Below are 21477 nucleotides of genomic sequence, written 5' to 3'. Positions count from 1 at the left end.
ACGCACATACTACACACTATACACACTGTGTATTAGTGAGAAAATCCCTTCCTGGGTTCCAGGAAGTGCTAGTGTATTCTGCCCTGAAGAAAGTGCAGGAAGAAAAAAGTGCTAAAAGGAAAGAATAGAGTAAAGAAAAAAAAGGGGGGGCCAAGTTAATTTATGTATGCTAGAAGGGGTGTGCCTGAAAGCCCCTTTCTGTATACACGGGGCGGGATGAGACGTGAAACCTGGAGTAGGGTAAGTTGTTAATGAATTTCGTATTATCTCTCTGACTTAAAAATTCGGGTAAGCTATATTTAAAATTAAAGGCGCTTAAGGAAGCAAGGGCAAGAGGGAGGAGGGAAGAGAGGTCTGGCTTGCTGAGGGGAGAAGTAGGTAAGAAGGGGAGTGGGAGACAGGCAAGGAGGGGAATAAGACTGGGTAGAGAAGAGGGTTTTGTAGTGTAAAGAGAGAGGTAACAAGAAAGTGAGAATGAGTTCTGCAATGAAGGGGAGAGAGAGACAGAAAGACAGAGACAGGCAAATAGAGTAGTAATAGTAATAGTAATAGTAGAAGTAGTAGTAGTAGTAGTAGTAGTAGCAGCAGCAACATCAGTAATAGTAGTAGTGGTGGTGGTAGTTAAGGTGAGCCAGGGATTAGAAGAGTAGATGATAAGGCTAAAGATGGCACCTCGCCTGAAATGATGGACCAGGGAAGATGGGCGAAATGTGGCAGGCGACGGACCAACGGAGGGTCGAAACACAGCTGGAGAGGTGGACTTTTCCATTTCTTTCTGTTTCGCATCACGACTTTATTCACAACCACAGCACACTATTACTATTAGAGAACTATTACTGTTATTACTACTGTTACAATTTGATATTTTATCCAGCCTGGATAAAATAGCGAATTGTCGACATGAAGAGAGAGAAACGTTGAAAACACGTTTTTTATTGGTACGACCTTTCTCCTCGCGTAGAGCTCCATCAAGACTTGACAAGACTCTACACTGATCGAAACTCTGTCCCTGCAAAAGCTCTCTTTTTGCAATGTGTATCCTAGTCATCGTGTTCCCGGCTGTGTTCTGCTCCAGGTGGAATCGGGATTCTACCTGGAGCTTGAAGACACAGACATGCTGACAACAGAAGACTGGGTTCTCTAGCCGGCCACTGGCAAATGACGGTGGTTGGCTATTGGTCTTTTGTTGAATGTGGGTAAATGGTTCCGTGCGTGAGTTATACCGAGCCATTTACTGAGTTGGCAGAGCGAGGAAAGGTGAGGTAGAGGTAGGAGAGAATGAGAAACAGGCACGAGAGGATGAGAGATAAGTGAGAGAGCTTGAAAGTACCTAGTAAGTCCTCACCAAGGCGATCTGGTGAGAATAGCTATCTACATCTATCTAGATTAAGGACTGGCTATCGTGTATTATTAAGGTGTGTGAGTCAAGGATAGAGAAGCAGAAGGCTCTCTGTACATCTCTCAACAATGAAAAATCTTTCAAATGAGATGATGTAGGTAACAGCTCTTAGCTTGTAAATAAAGTTAGTGACCCTAAACCTAGCCCTGTAAAACCCAGTGTAAAAGACAAAAACGAGGGGAGGGTGAGAAAGAGGCTGAAGAGAATGAGGAAGAAGAGAGAATTGAGAGAGAGAGAGAGAGAGAGAGAGAGAGAGAGAGAGAGAGAGAGAGAGAGAGAGGGGAGGAGAGGGAGAACGTGTTTTGAACCTCCAACTTTATTAATTTCCCTTGCAAATGAAATAATTTTTTTTACCCAAAAATAATTAAAACGACCAAAGCTGCTTCTTCTATGGGATCAACTTCACACCATTCAATTACAGGCGTTTCAGACTCTACAGCAACTTTCCCTCTTTTCATTAATCACGTCCCCTAGGCCTCTCCTGTGCCCCATTTGCTTCCAATTCCTCATTCTAAAAATAAAGTTTGTTTCTTATCCTAAAATAAGGTACGTCCTTAAAACTCTCCCTTAAAAGGTCTAAAAGATATTTATCACTTAAAATAGTTGATCAGAATTATAGTTAAATAATAATCATTTATGAGTTTCAATAAATTCTCAAAAGGTGACATTAACTGTGGTTATGTTATTCACTCTAATTGAGGCGTATAGCTCAGGAAGATTAACATTAATACCGAGACACATTGAGTTTACAGGAAATGATAAGGCTGTTGGTATTAAACCATACCACGGGTGGGGTTAAAACCCGCGATCAAAGACTCTTTGATCGCGGGTTCTAACCCCACCCGTGGTATGGTTTGTTTGCAATCGTGTCATTACGATTTCGTGAGCCCTGTGGGTATTAGACTGTCTGAAATATTATTTAATGAATAAAACAGATCATACCACGGGCGGGTATGGTCTGCAATCATGTCATTACGATTTCGTAATGACATGATTGCACATGTCTCATGGAAAACTAGCCACATGGTGCCAAGAAGATGAGAGAGCAGTCCCATAGCCAGAAATCAGGGATTACCACTTCTGGACACTATTCCCACAAACAAGACATTGGACACAATCACCGTATCTCACATAACAGGTTGCTAATAAGCCCCTAATCAACCATTCAGGGCCGATCAAGTTAAAAAAGCCGCAGTACTGCAGGAAATGCTACAGATTCCAGCTGTTTTTCCAACTTTTGGTGGGATTTGAAGTTTATGGAAAACTTCGTCGCCAGTGACCCGTCTCCACCACCTGACATTAATCTTCTTTACATGGTTTCCATGTAGAGGTGTTTTGTTATGCTTTTTCAACTTGATAAACACCCCAGTGGATGAAATAAACTACTGTTGGAAATAAAGCTCCACTGTGGGACTTTAGCCACTATCCAGAGAATCAGTCATCTCTCCCACAGTGCTCTCCGTTGTAAAGAAACTAACAAATGAGAATCGCATTCGTGACCAAATCTCATTGCATCTATAGTCCGCATCCCTTATAGCTCTCCAGACGAAAATAAATCTCATGACAAATCTATATGAAGGATCTTTTTTTCTGGGCCGTCCAATTTGTTGAGCTGCTACGATCTTATATAACATGGCAAGGAGACACATTGGACGATATAGAATTGGATCCCTCCTCGAGTGATCCTCGTCTAATGGAGCATTGTACGAGGGCGATCGAAACCCTCTGAGACCGAGTGCGATTAATTGGATTCCATTTGGGCTTCACACGACCTCAATAAACGTGTTGCTTAATTCACTATGCGTGTGTGTGTGTGTGTGTGTGTGTGTGTGTGTGTGTGTGTGTGTGTGTGAAAGAGAGAGAGAGAGGAGACATAAAGAAGGGAACAGGGGACGTGTGAGGAATGGATGAAAGAGAAACATGAGGAAAATTTAATATTCGTGAAGGCACATTGGAGGAACCAGTGGAGAGGTGGACAGAATGGACGAGACTGAGTGGAAGAGAAGTTGAGTGGCGTGGAAGAGAGGAAATAGAATGGAATATGATCTGGGATGGAAAACCGGGGATAAAGAATAAAAGATGAGAGGTATGATATCAGAGAAGGAATGAGAGAGAGAGAGAGAGAGAGAGAGAGAGAGAGAGAGAGAGAGAGAGAGAGAGAGAGAGAGAGAGAAAGGGGTGGGAGAATGCAAACCCCGTAAGGGCCACGCAGCAACTGGGTACAAGAGGTGATCAGATTTGATCCAAGCACAGGGGCAGATCCATTCCCATGGATCAAGAGTCCCTCACTACCTCCCCCTACCATCCTTGACAGACTTGTAAGATTAGAGCAAATTAAGAAGAGCAAACCTGCCTGCCTCTCTCTCTCTCTCTCTCTCAACACAAGAGTTTTACGAGGTTAGGTTAAGGGCTTCTACCTATATTTACAAGCTAAAAGCTGTTACCACATCAGCTCTCTCTCTCTCTCTCTCTCTCTCTCTCTCCTCCCTCCCACAAAATTATGAATCACCACCAAAAAAAAAAAAAAAATGAACCATGAATTTCCGAAATGTTGGTAAGAGCAAATTCTTTTTTCTCCCGCGACTTTAGCTAAAAGGTCAAAGATCATCGTTATTTTAAAAGGTATAAATAACGCTGAGGCTCCTGTACGAGGTATTTCAAAATGATAGACACAATTTCAAAGCAGTATTGCTTTGAAATTGGGCCTTTCATTTTAAAACACCCTGTATACTAACGCTGGGGAGGCTCCACGAGGCTAACAAATGAATGGTAACGCGAGGAGTGCGGCGTTGGTAGGCACAGGTAACGGAGGTAACGATGGAACACTGAGAGGAGGAACTGGAAAGGTGCTAAGCACATGTATGGTAGGTAATGAAGACGTCTCACCCATACAGGAGCGAAACGTCGTAGTTAAAAACTCAGTTATTAAATAAGCTCGTCACTGAAAGCTTTGTTACCTTAAACTTCGTTATTAAAAACTTTTTTTATTACGTATTAAAACTAAAAACTTAGTTATTTAAAATTTCGTTACTCTAAACTTCGTAATATATCTTAGTTGTTATAAACTTCGTCATTAAAACCGTCGTAATTAACGAGTTTTCCAAAACTGCTTTGGAATTAAAAATAAATGTGTAGTACTAACCCTTGTGGGACCCCACTAATCACATCCCCTCAAGCACCAATCTATGATTGTTTGCATCTTTCATGTAAACAACGAGTCTCTTATACATTACAATGATTTTTCCGTTAGTATATATCTATAGTTCTATGTAACTTTAACAAGAAAATCTCAATATCAATGTGTGTGTATGTGTGGTCTCTCTCTCTCTCACTCTCTCTCTCTCTCTCTCTTTCTCACTCATTCTTAAATTTAGTCAAGCCATTACGTGATTCCTTTTATTTTTTTACAGAATTCTTAAAAAAAAAAACACCAAATTATTTGATGGATCGTCGAATTTTCCTAAAAGCACGACGCTGCTTCCGCCAGCGAGGCCGACCCTCTCTGAAGTGAATCCGATTTTCCTGCTCGAGAACGTAACTTGATGTTTTTGTGCCGAGTTGACGTATGCGGAATCCGGATATGGATTTGTTTTTATTTGATATCTCGGAGACACTTTAGGGTTTAGAGGATTTTTATCTTGTTTATGAGTTTTAATTCACAAATGGAGGCTTAATGTGCCCTCAACGGTAGGGCTTTATCACCCAAATTTGGGCTTTATTTACCCCCAGTCCGGCTTTATCTTCCCACAATGAATTTTAAAGCCCATAGTTGGGCTTTATCATCCAGAGTGGAGTTATCCACAGTGGGATTGTATCATCCACAGTGGGGTTATATCATCCACATTGGGATTGTATCATCCACAGTGGGGTTATATCATCCACAGTGGGATTGTATCATCCACAGTGGGGTTATATCATCCACAGTGGGATTGTATTATCCACAGTGGGGCTATATCGTCCACAGAGGGATTGTATCATCCACAGTGGGGTTATATCATCCACAGTAGGATTGTATCATCCACAGTGGGGTTACATCGTCCACAGTGGGATTGTATCATCCACAGTGGGATTGTATCATCCACAGTGGGGTTATATCGTCCATAGTGGGATTGTATAATCCACAGTGGGATTGTATCATCCACAGTGGGGTTATATCATCCACAGTGGGATTGTATTATCCACAGTGGGGCTATATCGTCCACAGAGGGATTGTATCATCCACAGTGGGGTTACATCGTCCACAGTGGGATTGTATCATCCACAGTGGGATTGTATCATCCACAGTGGGGTTATATCGTCCATAGTGGGATTGTATCATCCACAGTGGGATTGTATCATCCACAGAGGGAGTGTATCATCCATAGAGGGATTGTATCATCCACAGTGGGGTTGTATCATCCACAATAGGCATGTATCGTCCACAGTGGGATTGTATCATCCACAGTGGGACTGTATCGTCCACAGTGGGGTTGTATCATCCACAGTGGGATTGTATCATCCACAGTGGGATTGTATCATCCACAGTGGGACTGTATCATCCACAGTGGGGTTGTATCATCCACAGTGGGATTGTATCATCCACAGTAGGACTGTATCATCCACAGTGGGGTTGTATCATCCACAGTGGGGTTGTATCATCCACAGTGGGGTTGTATCATCCACAGTGGGGTTGTATCCTCCACAGTGGGGCTGTATCCTCCACAGTGGGGTTGTATCATCCACAGTGGGGTTGTATCATCCACAGTGGGGTTGTATCCTCCACAGTGGGGCTGTATCCTCCACAGTGGGGCTGTATCCTCCACAGTGGGGTTGTATCATCCACAGTGGGGTTGCATCTCCCCACAGTAGGAGGGTCATCACCCACAGTAGGAGGGTCATCACCCACAGTAGGAGGGTCATCACCCACAGTAGGAGGGCCATCACCCACAGTAGGAGGGCCATCACCCACAGTAGGAGGGTCATCACCCACAGTAGGAGGGTCATCACCCACAGTAGGAGGGTCATCACCCACAGTAGAAGGGTCATCACCCACAGTAGGAGGGTCATCACCCACAGTAGGAGGGTCATCACCCACAGTCACAACACACTCTTAATAATCATAATAAAACTGCTTTTTAAAAATATATATTAACCTGAATGAATACCGGCAAATCAAAGGTGAATGACCGTGTTTTTTTTTTTTGAAACCAAATGAAAAAAAATCGAGAACACTCAATTATCCGGCCTAAATGGATGGTCCCATCCTGTCAACTCTGAAATTACGGAGTTGATGGGAATAGGGAACGGAGAGATCGGTTGATTGGTTGATTGGAAAGCATGGAAGCAGATCTAGGTATAGTCTAGCTGCTTGTAACTCTGTCTAGATCAAATCAAGTTAGGAATATGTAGCGAAAGGCTCTCTCCCCACCCTACACGCCCTACGGTCACAATATCTACAAGATGGAGTTGCGGAGTTGTTCCCATTAATGTGTGTGTGGATACACAGAAGAACGTGTGTGGATACACAGAAGAACGTGTGTGGATACACAGAAGAACGTGTGTGGATACACAGAAGAACGTGTGTGGATACACAGAAGAACGTGTGTGGATACATAAAAGACAAGGTGGAAGTTGGCAAAGACACATACCACAACTAACACTGGTACTACTACCACCACTACCATACTAATACGGCTCCTACTATCACTACTACTAGCATTACCACCACTAATACTAACACTATTACCACCACTAATACTAACACTATTACCACCACTAATACTACCACTATTAACACCACTAATACTAACACTATTACTACCACTATTACTAACATTATTACTACCACTATTACCACCACTAATACTGCCACTATTACCACCACTAATACTAACACTATTACTACCACTATTACTAACATTATTACTACCACTATTACCACCACTAATACTAACACTATTACTACCACTATTACTAACATTATTACTACCACTATTACCACCACTAATACTAACACTATTACTAACACTCTTACTACCACTTCAACTACCACTACTAAAGCATTCATCAATACAACCTTAGGTAATAATTCCTTGTTTAGTAGTAGTTTCAGAACTATATCAGAGGATCAAAGATCTACTAGCGCACTCAGCTCACACACTGAAGTCCGTGGTTCGATCCCCGGTACGAGTGGAAACATTAGGACGAGTTTCCTTAGGACACCTGCTGTCCATGTTCACCTATCTGTAAAATAGGTACCTGGGTTTTAGTCGACTGGTGTGGGTTGCATCCTGGGACAAAATTGACCTAATTTGCCCGAAATGCTCTGCATAACAAAGAGTTTTGTATACAGTAGTATGTCATTGATGTCAGCTACGACTGTATAGCTTGTTCTTGTAGAAATAACGATTATGTTGCTTACATTTAGTTTTCATGTCCTGCTACTGCAAGGCTAATTCTCTGAGGTTTGTGTTGTCGTAGTAACACTGGTGATGATTGGGTTGATGATTGGTGTGTAGTGTTGATATCACTGGTGGTACTTGTGTTGTGGTGGTAACACTTGTGGCTGTGTTGTGGTGGTAACACTTGTGGCTGTGTAGTTGTGGCAACACTTGTGGCTGTGTAGTGGTGGCAACACTGCTGGTGATGCTTGTGTGTGTAGTGATAACACTAATGGGCGCCCTGTTGTGGCAACTCTGATGATGGGTGTTTTGCTGTGATAACACTGTGGGTGTTTAGTTGTGGTAACACAGAGTTCCTGGTGGTAGTGGCAACACTGACAGCTCTTGATGGTGGTGGCAACACTGACAGTTCCTGCTGGTGGTGGCAACACTGACAGTTCCTGCTGGTGGTGGCAACACTGACAGTTCCTGCTGGTGGTGGCAACACTGACAGTTCCTGCTGGTGGTGGCAACATTGACAGTTCCTGCTGGTGGTAGCAACATTGACAGTTCCTGCTGGTGGTGGCAACACTGACAGTTCCTGCTGGTGGTGGCAACACTGACAGTTCCTGCTGGTGGTGGCAACACTGACAGTTCCTGCTGGTGGTAGCAACATTGACAGTTCCTGCTGGTGGTGGCAACACTAACAGTTCCTGCTGGTGGTGGCAACACTGACAGTTCCTACTGGTGGTAGCAACATTGACAGTTCCTGCTGGTGGTGGCAACAGTGACAGTTCCTGCTGGTGGTGGCAACAGTGACAGTTCCTGCTGGTGGTAGCAACACTGACAGTTCCTGCTGGTGGTGGCAACACTGACAGTTCCTGCTGGTGGTAGCAACATTGACAGTTCCTGCTGGTGGTGGCAACACTGACAGTTCCTGCTGGTGGTGGCAACACTGACAGTTCCTACTGGTGGTGGCAACACTGACAGTTCCTGCTGGTGGTGGCAACACTGACAGTTCCTACTGGTGGTAGCAACATTGACAGTTCCTGCTGGTGGTGGCAACACTGACAGTTCCTGCTGGTGGTGGCAACACTGACAGTTCCTGCTGGTGGTGGCAACACTGACAGTTCCTGCTGGTGGTGGCAACACTGACCATAACACTGTTGTGGGAAACTAAATTAAAAAGCCAAATGTTTCAGCCAGAGCCACAATGGCCTTGTTGACTCCCATTCTTAATTACATGGCAAAAAAACTGCTTGGTACAATATTAGTTCAGGGCTGGTGTTACAAATGAACAAAGGAGGGCTGTTGTTTGTTCACAAGAGAACAATGTCATGTAATGTAATTGGTGGAAATAAAATGGCTGTTTTGTTGATGCATTGACAGATGGTTGGAAAAATGTGTGTGTGTGTGTGTGTGTGTGTGTGTGTGTGTGTGTGTGTGTGTGTGTGTGTGTGTGTGTGTGTGTGTGTGTGTGTGTGTGTGTGTGTGTGAAGACTATAACAAGTTCTCTGTATTGAACCTTATGTCACCAATCCTCACGGACGAATTTTCCAAGAAATGTAAATGCTGTCAATTCGATTCTCCTGACACTATCCTAAATATGTGTAGGCAGGGCACTACAGTAGGCCTACTGCCCCACGCTAAATAGGCCCTTAGGAGGAGGGCAGAAGATCACTGTAATAGGACTACTGACCCATGCCATCCATAGATACCATTCAAAACATTAATTGTAATATTTCGTAAAATATGGAAACGCATCTTAACAATAACACGAAAACAAATCAAAATATATTAAAAATATCTCCTCTCCCACAAAAAAAGAAAAATCTTGCGTCTGGTAACAGCAGCAATAAGAGCAGCGCAGGTGGAGGTTATTGTACCCTGGTGACACCAGAGGGGTTATTGCAATATGGTCGACGATCATACAAGAATGTAGTATGGGTTTGATATTCAAACCAGCCTGTGGGTTAGCATCTTATGTTGGGGGATTGAGAGGCAGTGAGACCCTATTGCTGTTTTAGTTGGTAAATTGTTAGAGAGAGAGAGAGAGAGAGAGAGAGAGAGAGAGAGAGAGAGAGAGAGAGAGAGAGAGAGAGAGAGAGAGAGAGAGAGAGAGAGGGTAGGAAGGATGCCAGTATCTTGCACTCGTGATGCTGTATTGATTACAAACGTCTTTCACTGTATCATAAGAATTCATTGACAAGTTATCAAGTCTCAAGTTAGAGCACACAAAGTTGATTGACTTCAAGCTATCATTGTTTCCCAACTTTGTTTTTTCCTCTCTCTCTCTCTCTATCTCTCTTCTGTCCTACCTCTGTCTCCTTTGTCCTTGCTCAATTATTATGTTCGTGTCCTCTCTCTGTTTTATACTTCCTGTATTCTTGCATCATATTATTCTTGTATTTTTTCCTTCCCTGTTCTGTGTAGATTCTGTTCTTGTTCTGTCTTTACTCTGTTCTACCTATATTCATTTTCTCTCCTAGAATTAGCCTCTCTCTCCGTATATTCATTATATCATTCTTATTTATTCAATGTAAATTATAATTTAAAGAATATTTAAAACCTCAGGCTCGAGGTGCACTGAAGCCCTTTTAAAGTGTAGGAGAGAATTAACATGCATGTTGATTCATTATTATTGTGGAGTTTTGTTAGGTAGTTTCTGTTTGACCTATTGTTTCTACACTCAAGAAATTGTTTCTCGCTGTAACTTCGGATTTTTTCCCATCAAGTCTCAGATATTTTTGTTTTACTTTTAACTGTTTTTTGGGAACCATAATACACACACACACACACACACACACACACACATATATATAATATATATACAAATATATATATATATATACAAATATATATATACAAATATATATATATATTTTTTATTATTATTATTATCACACTGGCCGATTCCCACCAAGGCAGGGTGGCCCGAAAAAGAAAAACTTTCACCATCATTCACTCCATCACTGTCTTGCCAGAAGGGTGCTTTACACTACAGTTTTTAAACTGCAACATTAACACCCCTCCTTCAGAGTGCAGGCACTGTACTTCCCATCTCCAGGACTCAAGTCCGGCCTGCCGGTTTCCCTGAATCCCTTCATAAATGTTACTTTGCTCACACTCCAACAGCACGTCAAGTATTAAAAACCATTTGTCTCCATTCACTCCTATCAAACACGCTCACGCATGCCTGCTGGAAGTCCAAGCCCCTCGCACACAAAACCTCCTTTACCCCCTCCCTCCAACCCTTCCTAGGCCGACCCCTACCCCGCCTTCCTTCCACTACAGACTGATACACTCTTGAAGTCATTCTGTTTCGCTCCATTCTCTCTACATGTCCGAACCACCTCAACAACCCTTCCTCAGCCCTCTGGACAACAGTTTTGGTAATCCCGCACCTCCTCCTAACTTCCAAACTACGAATTCTCTGCATTATATTCACACCACACATTGCCCTCAGACACGACATCTCCACTGCCTCCAGCCTTCTCCTCGCTGCAACATTCATCACCCACGCTTCACACCCATATAAGAGCGTTGGTAAAACTATACTCTCATACATTCCCCTCTTTGCCTCCAAGGACAAAGTTCTTTGTCTCCACAGACTCCTAAGTGCACCACTCACTCTTTTTCCCTCATCAATTCTATGATTCACCTCATCTTTCATAGACCCATCCGCTGACACGTCCACTCCCAAATATCTGAATACGTTCACCTCCTCCATACTCTCTCCCTCCAATCTGATATTCAATCTTTCATCACCTAATCTTTTTGTTATCCTCATAACCTTACTCTTTCCTGTATTCACCTTTAATTTTCTTCTTTTGCACACCCTACCAAATTCATCCACCAATCTCTGCAACTTCTCTTCAGAATCTCCCAAGAGCACAGTGTCATCAGCAAAGAGCAGCTGTGACAACTCCCACTTTGTGTGTGATTCTTTATCTTTTAACTCCACGCCTCTTGCCAAGACCCTCGCATTTACTTCTCTTACAACCCCATCTATAAATATATTAAACAACCACGGTGACATCACACATCCTTGTCTAAGGCCTACTTTTACTGGGAAATAATTTCCCTCTTTCCTACATACTCTAACTTGAGCCTCACTATCCTCGTAAAAACTCTTCACTGCTTTCAGTAACCTACCTCCTACACCATACACTTGCAACATCTGCCACATTGCCCCCCTATCCACCCTGTCATACGCCTTTTCCAAATCCATAAATGCCACAAAGACCTCTTTAGCCTTATATGTTTCACTGTAAACACCTGGTCCACACACCCCCTACCTTTCCTAAAGCCTCCTTGTTCATCTGCTATCCTATTCTCCGTCTTACTTTTAATTCTTTCAATTATAACTCTACCATACACTTTACCAGGTACACTCAACAGACTTATCCCCCTATAATTTTTGCACTCTCTTTTGTCCCCTTTGCCTTTATACAAAGGAACTATGCATGCTCTCTGCCAATCCCTAGGTACCTTACCCTCTTCCATACATTTATTAAATAATTGCACCAACCACTCCAAAACTATATCCCCACCTGCTTTTAACATTTCTATCTTTATCCCATCAATCCCGGCTGCCTTACCCCCTTTCATTTTACCTACTGCCTCACGAACTTCCCCCACACTCACAACTGGCTCTTCCTCACTCCTACAAGATGTTATTCCTCCTTGCCCTATACACGAAATCACAGCTTCCCTATCTTCATCAACATTTAACAATTCCTCAAAATATTCCCTCCATGTTCCCAATACCTCTAACTCTCCATTTAATAACTCTCCTCTCCTATTTTTAACTGACAAATCCATTTGTTCTCTAGGCTTTCTTAACTTGTTAATCTCACTCCAAAACTTTTTCTTATTTTCAACAAAATTTGTTGATAACATCTCACCCACTCTCTCATTTGCTCTCTTTTTACATTGCTTCACCACTCTCTTAACTTCTCTCTTTTTCTCCATATACTCTTCCCTCCTTGCATCACTTCTACTTTGTAAAAACTTCTCATATGCTAACTTTTTCTCCCTTACTACTCTCTTTACATCATCATTCCACCAATCGCTCCTCTTCCCTCCTGCACCCACTTTCCTGTAACCACAAACTTCTGCTGAACACTCTAACACTACATTTTTAAACCTACCCCATACCTCTTCGACCCCATTGCCTATGCTCTCATTAGCCCATCTATCCTCCAATAGCTGTTTATATCTTACCCTAACTGCCTCCTCTTTTAGTTTATAAACCTTCACCTCTCTCTTCCCTGATGCTTCTATTCTCCTTGTATCCCATCTACCTTTTACTCTCAGTGTAGCTACAACTAGAAAGTGATCTGATATATCTGTGGCCCCTCTATAAACATGTACATCCTGAAGTCTACTCAACAGTCTTTTATCTACCAATACATAATCCAACAAACTACTGTCATTTCGCCCTACATCATATCGTGTATACTTATTTATCCTCTTTTTCTTAAAATATGTATTACCTATAACTAAACCCCTTTCTATACAAAGTTCAATCAAAGGGCTCCCATTATCATTTACACCTGGCACCCCAAACTTACCTACCACACCCTCTCTAAAAGTTTCTCCTACTTTAGCACTCAAGTCCCCTACCACAATTACTCTCTCACTTGGTTCAAAGGCTCCTATACATTCACTTAACATCTCCCAAAATCTCTCTCTCTCCTCTGCATTCCTCTCTTCTCCAGGTGCATACACGCTTATTATGACCCACTTCTCGCATCCAACCTTTACTTTAATCCACATAATTCTTGAATTTACACATTCATATTCTCTTTTCTCCTTCCATAACTGATCATTTAACATTACTGCTACCCCTTCCTTTGCTCTAACTCTCTCAGATACTCCAGATTTAATCCCATTTATTTCCCCCCACTGAAACTCTCCTACCCCCTTCAGCTTTGTTTCGCTTAGGGCCAGGACATCCAACTTCTTTTCATTCATAACATCAGCAATCATCTGTTTCTTGTCATCCGCACTACATCCACGCACATTTAAGCAACCCAGTTTTATAAAGTTTTTCTTCTTCTCTTTTTTTAGTAATTGTATACAGGAGAAGGGGTTACTAGCCCATTGCTCCCGGCATTTTAGTCGCCTCATACGACACGCATGGCTTACGGAGGAAAGATTCTTTTCCACTTCCCCATGGACAATAGAAGAAATAAAAAAGAACAAGAGCTATTTAGAAAAAGGAGAAAAACCTAGATGTATGTATATATATATATGCATGTGCGTGTCTGTGAAGTGTGACCAAAGTGTAAGTAGGAGTAGCAAGATATCCCTGTTATCTTAGCGTGTTTATGAGACAGAAAAAGAAAACCAGCAATCCTACCATCATGCAAAACAGTTACAGGTTTTTGTTTCACAGTCATCTGGCAGGACGGTAGTACTTCCCTGGGTGGTTGCTGTCTACCAACCTACTACCATATACATTATATATATTTATACATATATACATATATATATATATATATATATATATATATATATATATATATATGTATATATTTATACATATATACATATATATATATATGTATATATTTATACATATATACATATATATATATGTATATATTTATACATATATACATATATATATATACATATATATATATATATACATATATATATATATATATATATATATATATATATATATATATATATATATATATATATATATATATATATATATATATATATATATATATATATATATATATGTCGTGCGTATATGTAAAACTGGTCAATTAGCAAGAACTCATTTAAAATTAAGTCCTTTCTAAAATTTTCTCTTGTACGTTTAAAGATACATTTTTTTCATTAATGTTAATGTAAAAATTTTAAATTTTACTCCAAAAGCATCTTCGAAAACTTATTATAACAAGAACAATTTATTTTAGCCTAACCCAGCTAAATATATTTTAGATTTGTTTACAATAATTTAATACTAAACAAACACAGTGAAATATATTTTTTTCGTTAGGTTCAGAATGATTTTGGCGAAATTATTGCATACACAAATTTTCGCTTGTCCTATATGGCTATTTAAGCCAAGATCGCAAGTACTGTCTATTCAGCACGACATATATATATATATATATATATATATATATATATATATATATATATATATATATATATATATATATATATATATCTGCAGTACGACGTTAGGACCCACAACACAGTTTAATAAAGATTCGATTTCCGTGTCAGTAAAGATTCTCTCTCTCTCTCCTCAATAATAATTTGCAGAACAAACTAGCTAGTAATTGTGTGAATAGAATTCGTCACTGGTTGAAACACCAAGAATATGAGAGTTTTGCTTATATGATTAGTGTTGGTGCGATTATATTGTTGCGATTGGAGTGCTGATATCTTTGATCGTGCGATTAGTATTGACGGTGACCACAGAGTATGGTGATTGGAGTGTTATTGGTGTGATTATATAGTGTTGTTGTGTGATTAGTGTCTCTGATTGGAAAGAGTGAGTAAGAAATGTCCTAATGACGGAAAGAAATGTTGCAGCCAGGAGGAAGCTGAGAGGAAGAAGTGTCTGTGGAGGCAGTGGCAACGTTGTAGCCAAGAGGAAGTTGATAGGGAGGCAGTAGAAACATCGTAGTCGAGAGAAAGTTGATACGGAGACAGTAGCAATATTGTAACCAGGAGGAGGTTGACAGGGAAGCAATAGCAATATTGCAGCTAGGAGGAAGTTGATAGAGTGTCAGTAGAAATGTGCCATAAAATCCAGTGAAGTGCCATTAACCAGAAAATTAACGCTATAAAAAGATTGGAAGATGGTTGATGGTGTAAAATGTGTCTAAGGGAAACATGAAAGAGTGGTAAAGATAGCTTGATCGTGCGAAGTGAAGAGAGTAAGATACGATCTTTAAGAGGCTGTATAAATCTTGGGCGATGAATGGAAATTTCGGCAGCAGGGCGTGAAGGAGGTTCTGACCATTATTCATGGGGAAAGATCTAAACCCGTAGGAGTTATAGACTGACTGGAAAGACTGGGAGGTAACGAAGACTGGTCCAGAGAGGTGCAATGGAGGTTTTGAGAGATTGGAGGTACTATTCTTATTCTGTGGGAAATAACCACCTTACACCCATCTTGTTAGCAGAGGTTGATCCTTCCATTATCCATCCTACGCGAGGTAGTCAACGTACACCCTCCATGTAAGCAGTGATAACCCATCCTATAAGCAGTAGCCACCTCATACCCATCCTAAGGGCGCGGTAGTCACCCCATACCCATCCTAAGGGCGCGGTAGTCACCCCATACCCATCCTAAGGGCGCGGTAGTCACCCCATACCCATCCTAAGGGCGCTGTAGTCACCCCATACCCATCCTAAGGGCGCGGTAGTCACCCCATACCCATCCTAAGGGCGCGATAGTCACCCCATACCCATCCTAAGGGCGCGGTAGTCACCCCATACCCGTCGTATGATCGGTAGTTACCCCATAACCATCCTATGGACCCAGTAGTCACAGGATTACTAAGCTAAGAAGTGGGTCCAGGAACTAGCGCCCAACGGTTATGTAAGCTAGGAGTATTACAGTGGTAATGAACAATTTACAAATTTATGAAACTCTGAGCATTTGTAATGGGTTGTCACAAAGTCATGAATTCAGTCACAAAAGCATTAAAACGTAGCATCTGAATTATTGATCAGTTATGAACTACAATGCAACAAACCATACCCCGGGCGGGATTTGAACCCGCGGTCAGAGAGTCTCAAAACTCCAACCCATTAATGGGTTTATTTTGAGAAGTTCAACTGGTTATGATTTATTTACAAGAGACAAAAATAATTTTTTTCCAAAATTGCTAGTAATACGTAATTGTGGATGAAAAACTTTGACATTTATTGGAGATTTGTGAGTGAACTGTATATGGATTCGCCATTTTTTTTGTTTTTCGTATACCAGCACATACTGACCCAGAGTGTAACAATAGTTGCTTTGATAAAGTTTCTCATTTCTGTATCAGTTGGTGTCGCAAACACTCACAGACGCCCTTAGCCCAGCCAGACCCAACGAGTGGTGACATCCAAGAGTCTGTTGATTTTACTGGAGTGCCATTAGATACGTGGCTCTTCCTGCATGATAGAATAGAGTGATGGACTAACAGGTATCAACCCCAGTCTATGTCAAATGAACCAAGTTCACTTGAAGGTTATATCGTATCATTACCTCTCAAACTACTAGTTGACAGCTTGAAGATATAATCTAGTCACCCTTTCAATTCCCTTTGCCTCTGATTGAAAGGCTCTGTCATACGCTTGAAGGCCAATGTGAGAGAGAATCCATGACAGCAACTCAAGATATCACAAGGATGACAATGACAGGCGAGCAAGATGACAGCCTATGATAGCCAGACATGAAGAGAGGAAAAAATATATTTAAATATGCTGAACGTTGACGACAGCTGGAGGGGGAAAGAAGGATTGAAAAAGTCTGCGATATCCGGTTCAGGAGGTGGGGATGGAAGAATTGATAGCCGGTGATGGACTGCTCGAGGGAGTGGAAAACATATATCCTAAGATTCACTTTTTTTCTACTAGGAGCACAAACATGGTGATTAAGATGATGATAGTAGTGATGATGATGATGATGATGATGATGATGATGATGATGATGATGATGATGATGATGATGATGATGATGATGATGATGATGATGATGATGATGATGATGATGATGGAGTTCTTACTCTGTGGACAGTCATGGTTTGATACACACAATATATATATATATATATATATATATATATATATATATATATATATATATATATATATATATATATATATATATATATATAGAGAGAGAGAGAGAGAGAGAGAGAGAGAGAGAGAGTGCCGAAGGTAAAAACTTACTATTTTGGTTTAAATAGTAACGCTCTTCTTGCTGAATAAGGCCAATGACAATTTGTGTATGAAATAATTCCGCAGAAATCATTCTGAACCTAACAAAATATATATATATATATTTAAACGTGTAAGAGAAAATTTTAAAAAGGACTTAATTTAAAATAAGTTAACTGACCAATTTTTTATATTTGGCAAGACATTATATATATATACATGTATATACATGTAAATATATATATATATATATATATATATATATATATATATATATATATATATATATATATATATATATATATATATATATATATATAATGCAATAAGATCACAGTAAACAGGTGATTTCAGAATATGCAAAACGATCACTGTGAAAGAATAGAGAAATTCCAAGAGCTCTCGTGACAACTCACATTATCAAGGAACAAACGAAAGTTTCTCCTTTTAAATTTAGTAATTTATATAGGAGAAGGAGTTACTAGCCCCTTGCTCCCGGCATTTTAGTCGCTTCTTACAACACGCATGGCTTACGGAGGAAGAATTCTGTTCCACTTCCCCATTGACATAAGAGGAAATAAACAAGAACAAGAACTAGAAAGAAAATAGCAGAAAACCCAGAGGGCTGTGTATATAAATGCTTGTACATGTATGTGTAGTGTGACCTAAGTGTAAGTAGAAGTAGCAAGACGTACCTGAAATCTTGCATGTTTATGTGACAGAAAAAAGGACACCAGCAATCCTACCATCATGTAAAACAATTACAGGTTTTCTTTTTACACTCACTTGGCAGGACGGTAGTACCTCCCTGGGCGGTTGCTGTCTACCAACCTACTACCTACAATATATATACATATATATATATATATATATACATATATATATATACATATATATATATATATATATACATATATATATATATATATATATATATATATATATGTCGTGCCGAATATGTAAAACTGGTCAATTAGCAAGAACTCATTTAAAATTAAGTCCTTTCTAAAATTTTATCTTATACGTTTAAAGATATATTTTTTTCATTAATGTTGATATAAAAAATTTTAATTTTGCACCAAAAGTATCTTAGAAAACTTACCTAACCTTATTATAACAAGTGCAATTTATTTTAGCCTAACCCAACTAAATATATTTTAGATTTGTTTACAATAATTTAATACTAAACAAACACAGTGAAATATATTTTTTTCGTTAGGTTCAGAATGATTTTGGCGAAATTATTGCATACACAAATTTTTGCTTGTCCTATATGGCATGATGAGCGTTGCTATTTAAGCCAAGATCGCAAGTTCTGCCTATTCGGCACGACATTATATATATATATATATATACATGTGTGTGTGTGTGTTTGGAACGAAAGACAATTACTGTATGTATTTCAAATATATATATAAGAGAGTTTGTGTGTTGTGAATATTCGCAGAGTGCGGGGGCAGCTCAGAGGGTCAGAGGCGGACTAGCGAGAGATTTGGATTGCTTTTGAGCAGGATTTAGGAGATTACGATGTACGTTGTGTTGTTGATATGACTGATATTCGTGGTATGACTACTGCTGCTGTTGGTATGACTGCTGTTGTTGGTGCAAATAACCGAATAAACTGTACAGTTGATGCTCGGTTTGGCAAATCAAAGAGATGCGTGAAAAATCTCTCCTCAAAAAATAGTCATTCACAGTCCTGTCCTCGAGTACGCAGCGCCAGTATGAAAAGCACACCTGATGACCAATGTTAAGGTTTGCAACGAGGTTAAACGAACGGAGCCTGTCGACATAAGAGGACACGAGAAGCACAACTTGCTGAAGGGGCAAAGGACAGGGTGGACAGAGATGGATTGCTCAAGAGGCGGAAAACAGGAACACGAGGGCACAGCTGAAAGGTAAAAAAACGCAGATGAGTGACAGTGATGATAGGAAATATTTCTTCAGCACGAGAGCGATCAAGAATTGCAACAGAGTGAACAGCGAAGCAGTAGAGGCAGAATCCATATACATAGCTTGTCAATAAAACTAGGGAACCTTAACCTTGTCAAACCCTGTGTAAAGAGAGAGAGAGAGAGAGAGAGAGAGAGAGAGAGAGAGAGAGAGAGAGAGAGAGAGAGAGAGAGAGAGAGAGAGAGAGAGAGAGAGAGAGAGAGATTGCTTGCAGAATATGGAAAAGGCATCATATCCCTCGGGAAGAGGGAGAATTGGGTCAAGTGTAAGCAGAGAATGTGTCTTCCATGTTGTCTCCGTTTTCTTCTGCAAACACAACTTTCCCGGAAACAGAAAACGGCTTGCGTGTGACGTAAATATTCCATAAAATGAACACCGACTTACACCTTGAAATAGGCAAAACTAATTCTTTTCTACAGCCGACGTCACAGGGCGAACAGCGGCCATACTGGCGGTCAGGTGTGTGACAATGACGCCGTGTTTGCTTCTTGTGTTTGATAAAGAATTAGACACATGTGAAACATCTGTGTATCTTTACTTGTAGACGCTTTGCCAACAAATGGCTTTATCACTACAAAAGAACACTAATTCGCATTAATTTTTAAAGGGGTGGACCGGTAAGCCAGCGGAAGGCCTCGGTCAGATGACCAAAAGCTCCAAAGGCGGGTCATCATCTGACTAAGACCCGCGTCAGGAAACATTTGTCCTGTTTCCTGACGAACCTTACCTAACCTAACCTACAATAGAACGTGATGTGAGGACTGTAGAACTGTGTGCCAAAGGTGAGGTAATCAGTCCCTCAGCCTTGGAGTTCTCTTCAAGCTTACGGTGTTCTTCAATTCCAAGACTGAGGGACTGATTACCTCATTTTTTGTATATAATTCTACAGTCTTCACATTATGTCCTTGTACTGATAAAGCCACTGGATGGCGAAACATCTACAAATAAACATACCCAGATATTATACATGTGTCTAATTCCTCATGTTGATATTGTATACCACTCATATACACTGGTGTTTATCTGAAATGTTTTAAAGAAAAAATTAAAATTTGTGCTACTCAGCATAAACTTCTGGGTTATCATCCTTCTTGTAGAATGTATCGTCAATAATATTTTGTAGACAGATAGAAGAAACATTCTTTATTGAATAATAAAAAAATATCACTATTCATTAAAATTGGCAAATTGGGACTTATGGCAGCCAGTATCAGCCACACCATATGAGAAAGTTTGAAGCCGATAAAATGAGTCATTGTCCAGTTGTGGCACGGATTCCAACCATTTCCAGTTCTTTTTTACTATATTACATCAACAAATTTGCCTACCACGTTGAACGCACCGGTTCTCGTCCGATCACCGAAGTTAAGCAACGTTGGGTTTGGTTAGTACTTGGATGGGTGACCGCCTGGGAACATCAAATGGTATTGGCATCAATCTTGACTTTAAAAAGAAGTATGATAAAGCTCATGGAGCAGGGAGAGTGAACCTAGTAGCGACCAGTAAAGAGGCGTGGGCCAAGAGCTATGATTCGACTCCTGCAACCACAATTACCTGAGTTAAATACCGAAGCCATTCAGAAGTGGTAAACTGATTTTTTTAATGTGATTTAACCGGAGTCAAAATTTCACACTTTGCACATAAAATGGTCACATCTGCACCAATATTTCTGAATTTCGTTCTCCGCTGTCGTCAAATTTTGTGATTCCTTTTCTTGAACATTTGAAGTTCCGCCGCTGAAGTTAAGAAGTTATCCGAGCCATTCCAGGATGCTGGGAATGGGCTCAACAGCTTTGCTCATAGGGCGGACGAACAAGCCAATTGTTCCAAAAATCTGGTCCTCATTCCCGTACA

The 21477-nt window shown here is 40.4% G+C and overlaps 1 pseudogene; it reads left to right on the top strand.

Annotated features, from left to right (window-relative positions):
* Positions 1-20937: 20937 nt before the first annotated feature.
* Positions 20938-21056, top strand: LOC128695508 (5S ribosomal RNA; annotated as a pseudogene).
* The last annotated feature ends 421 nt before the right edge of the window (positions 21057-21477 follow it).

Source organism: Cherax quadricarinatus, chromosome 50 (genome assembly GCF_038502225.1).
Source record: "Cherax quadricarinatus isolate ZL_2023a chromosome 50, ASM3850222v1, whole genome shotgun sequence".
In the NCBI taxonomy this organism is placed as follows: domain Eukaryota; kingdom Metazoa; phylum Arthropoda; class Malacostraca; order Decapoda; family Parastacidae; genus Cherax; species Cherax quadricarinatus.
Note: the sequence above shows the minus strand (reverse complement) of the source record. Positions and strands in the feature narration are given on the sequence as shown.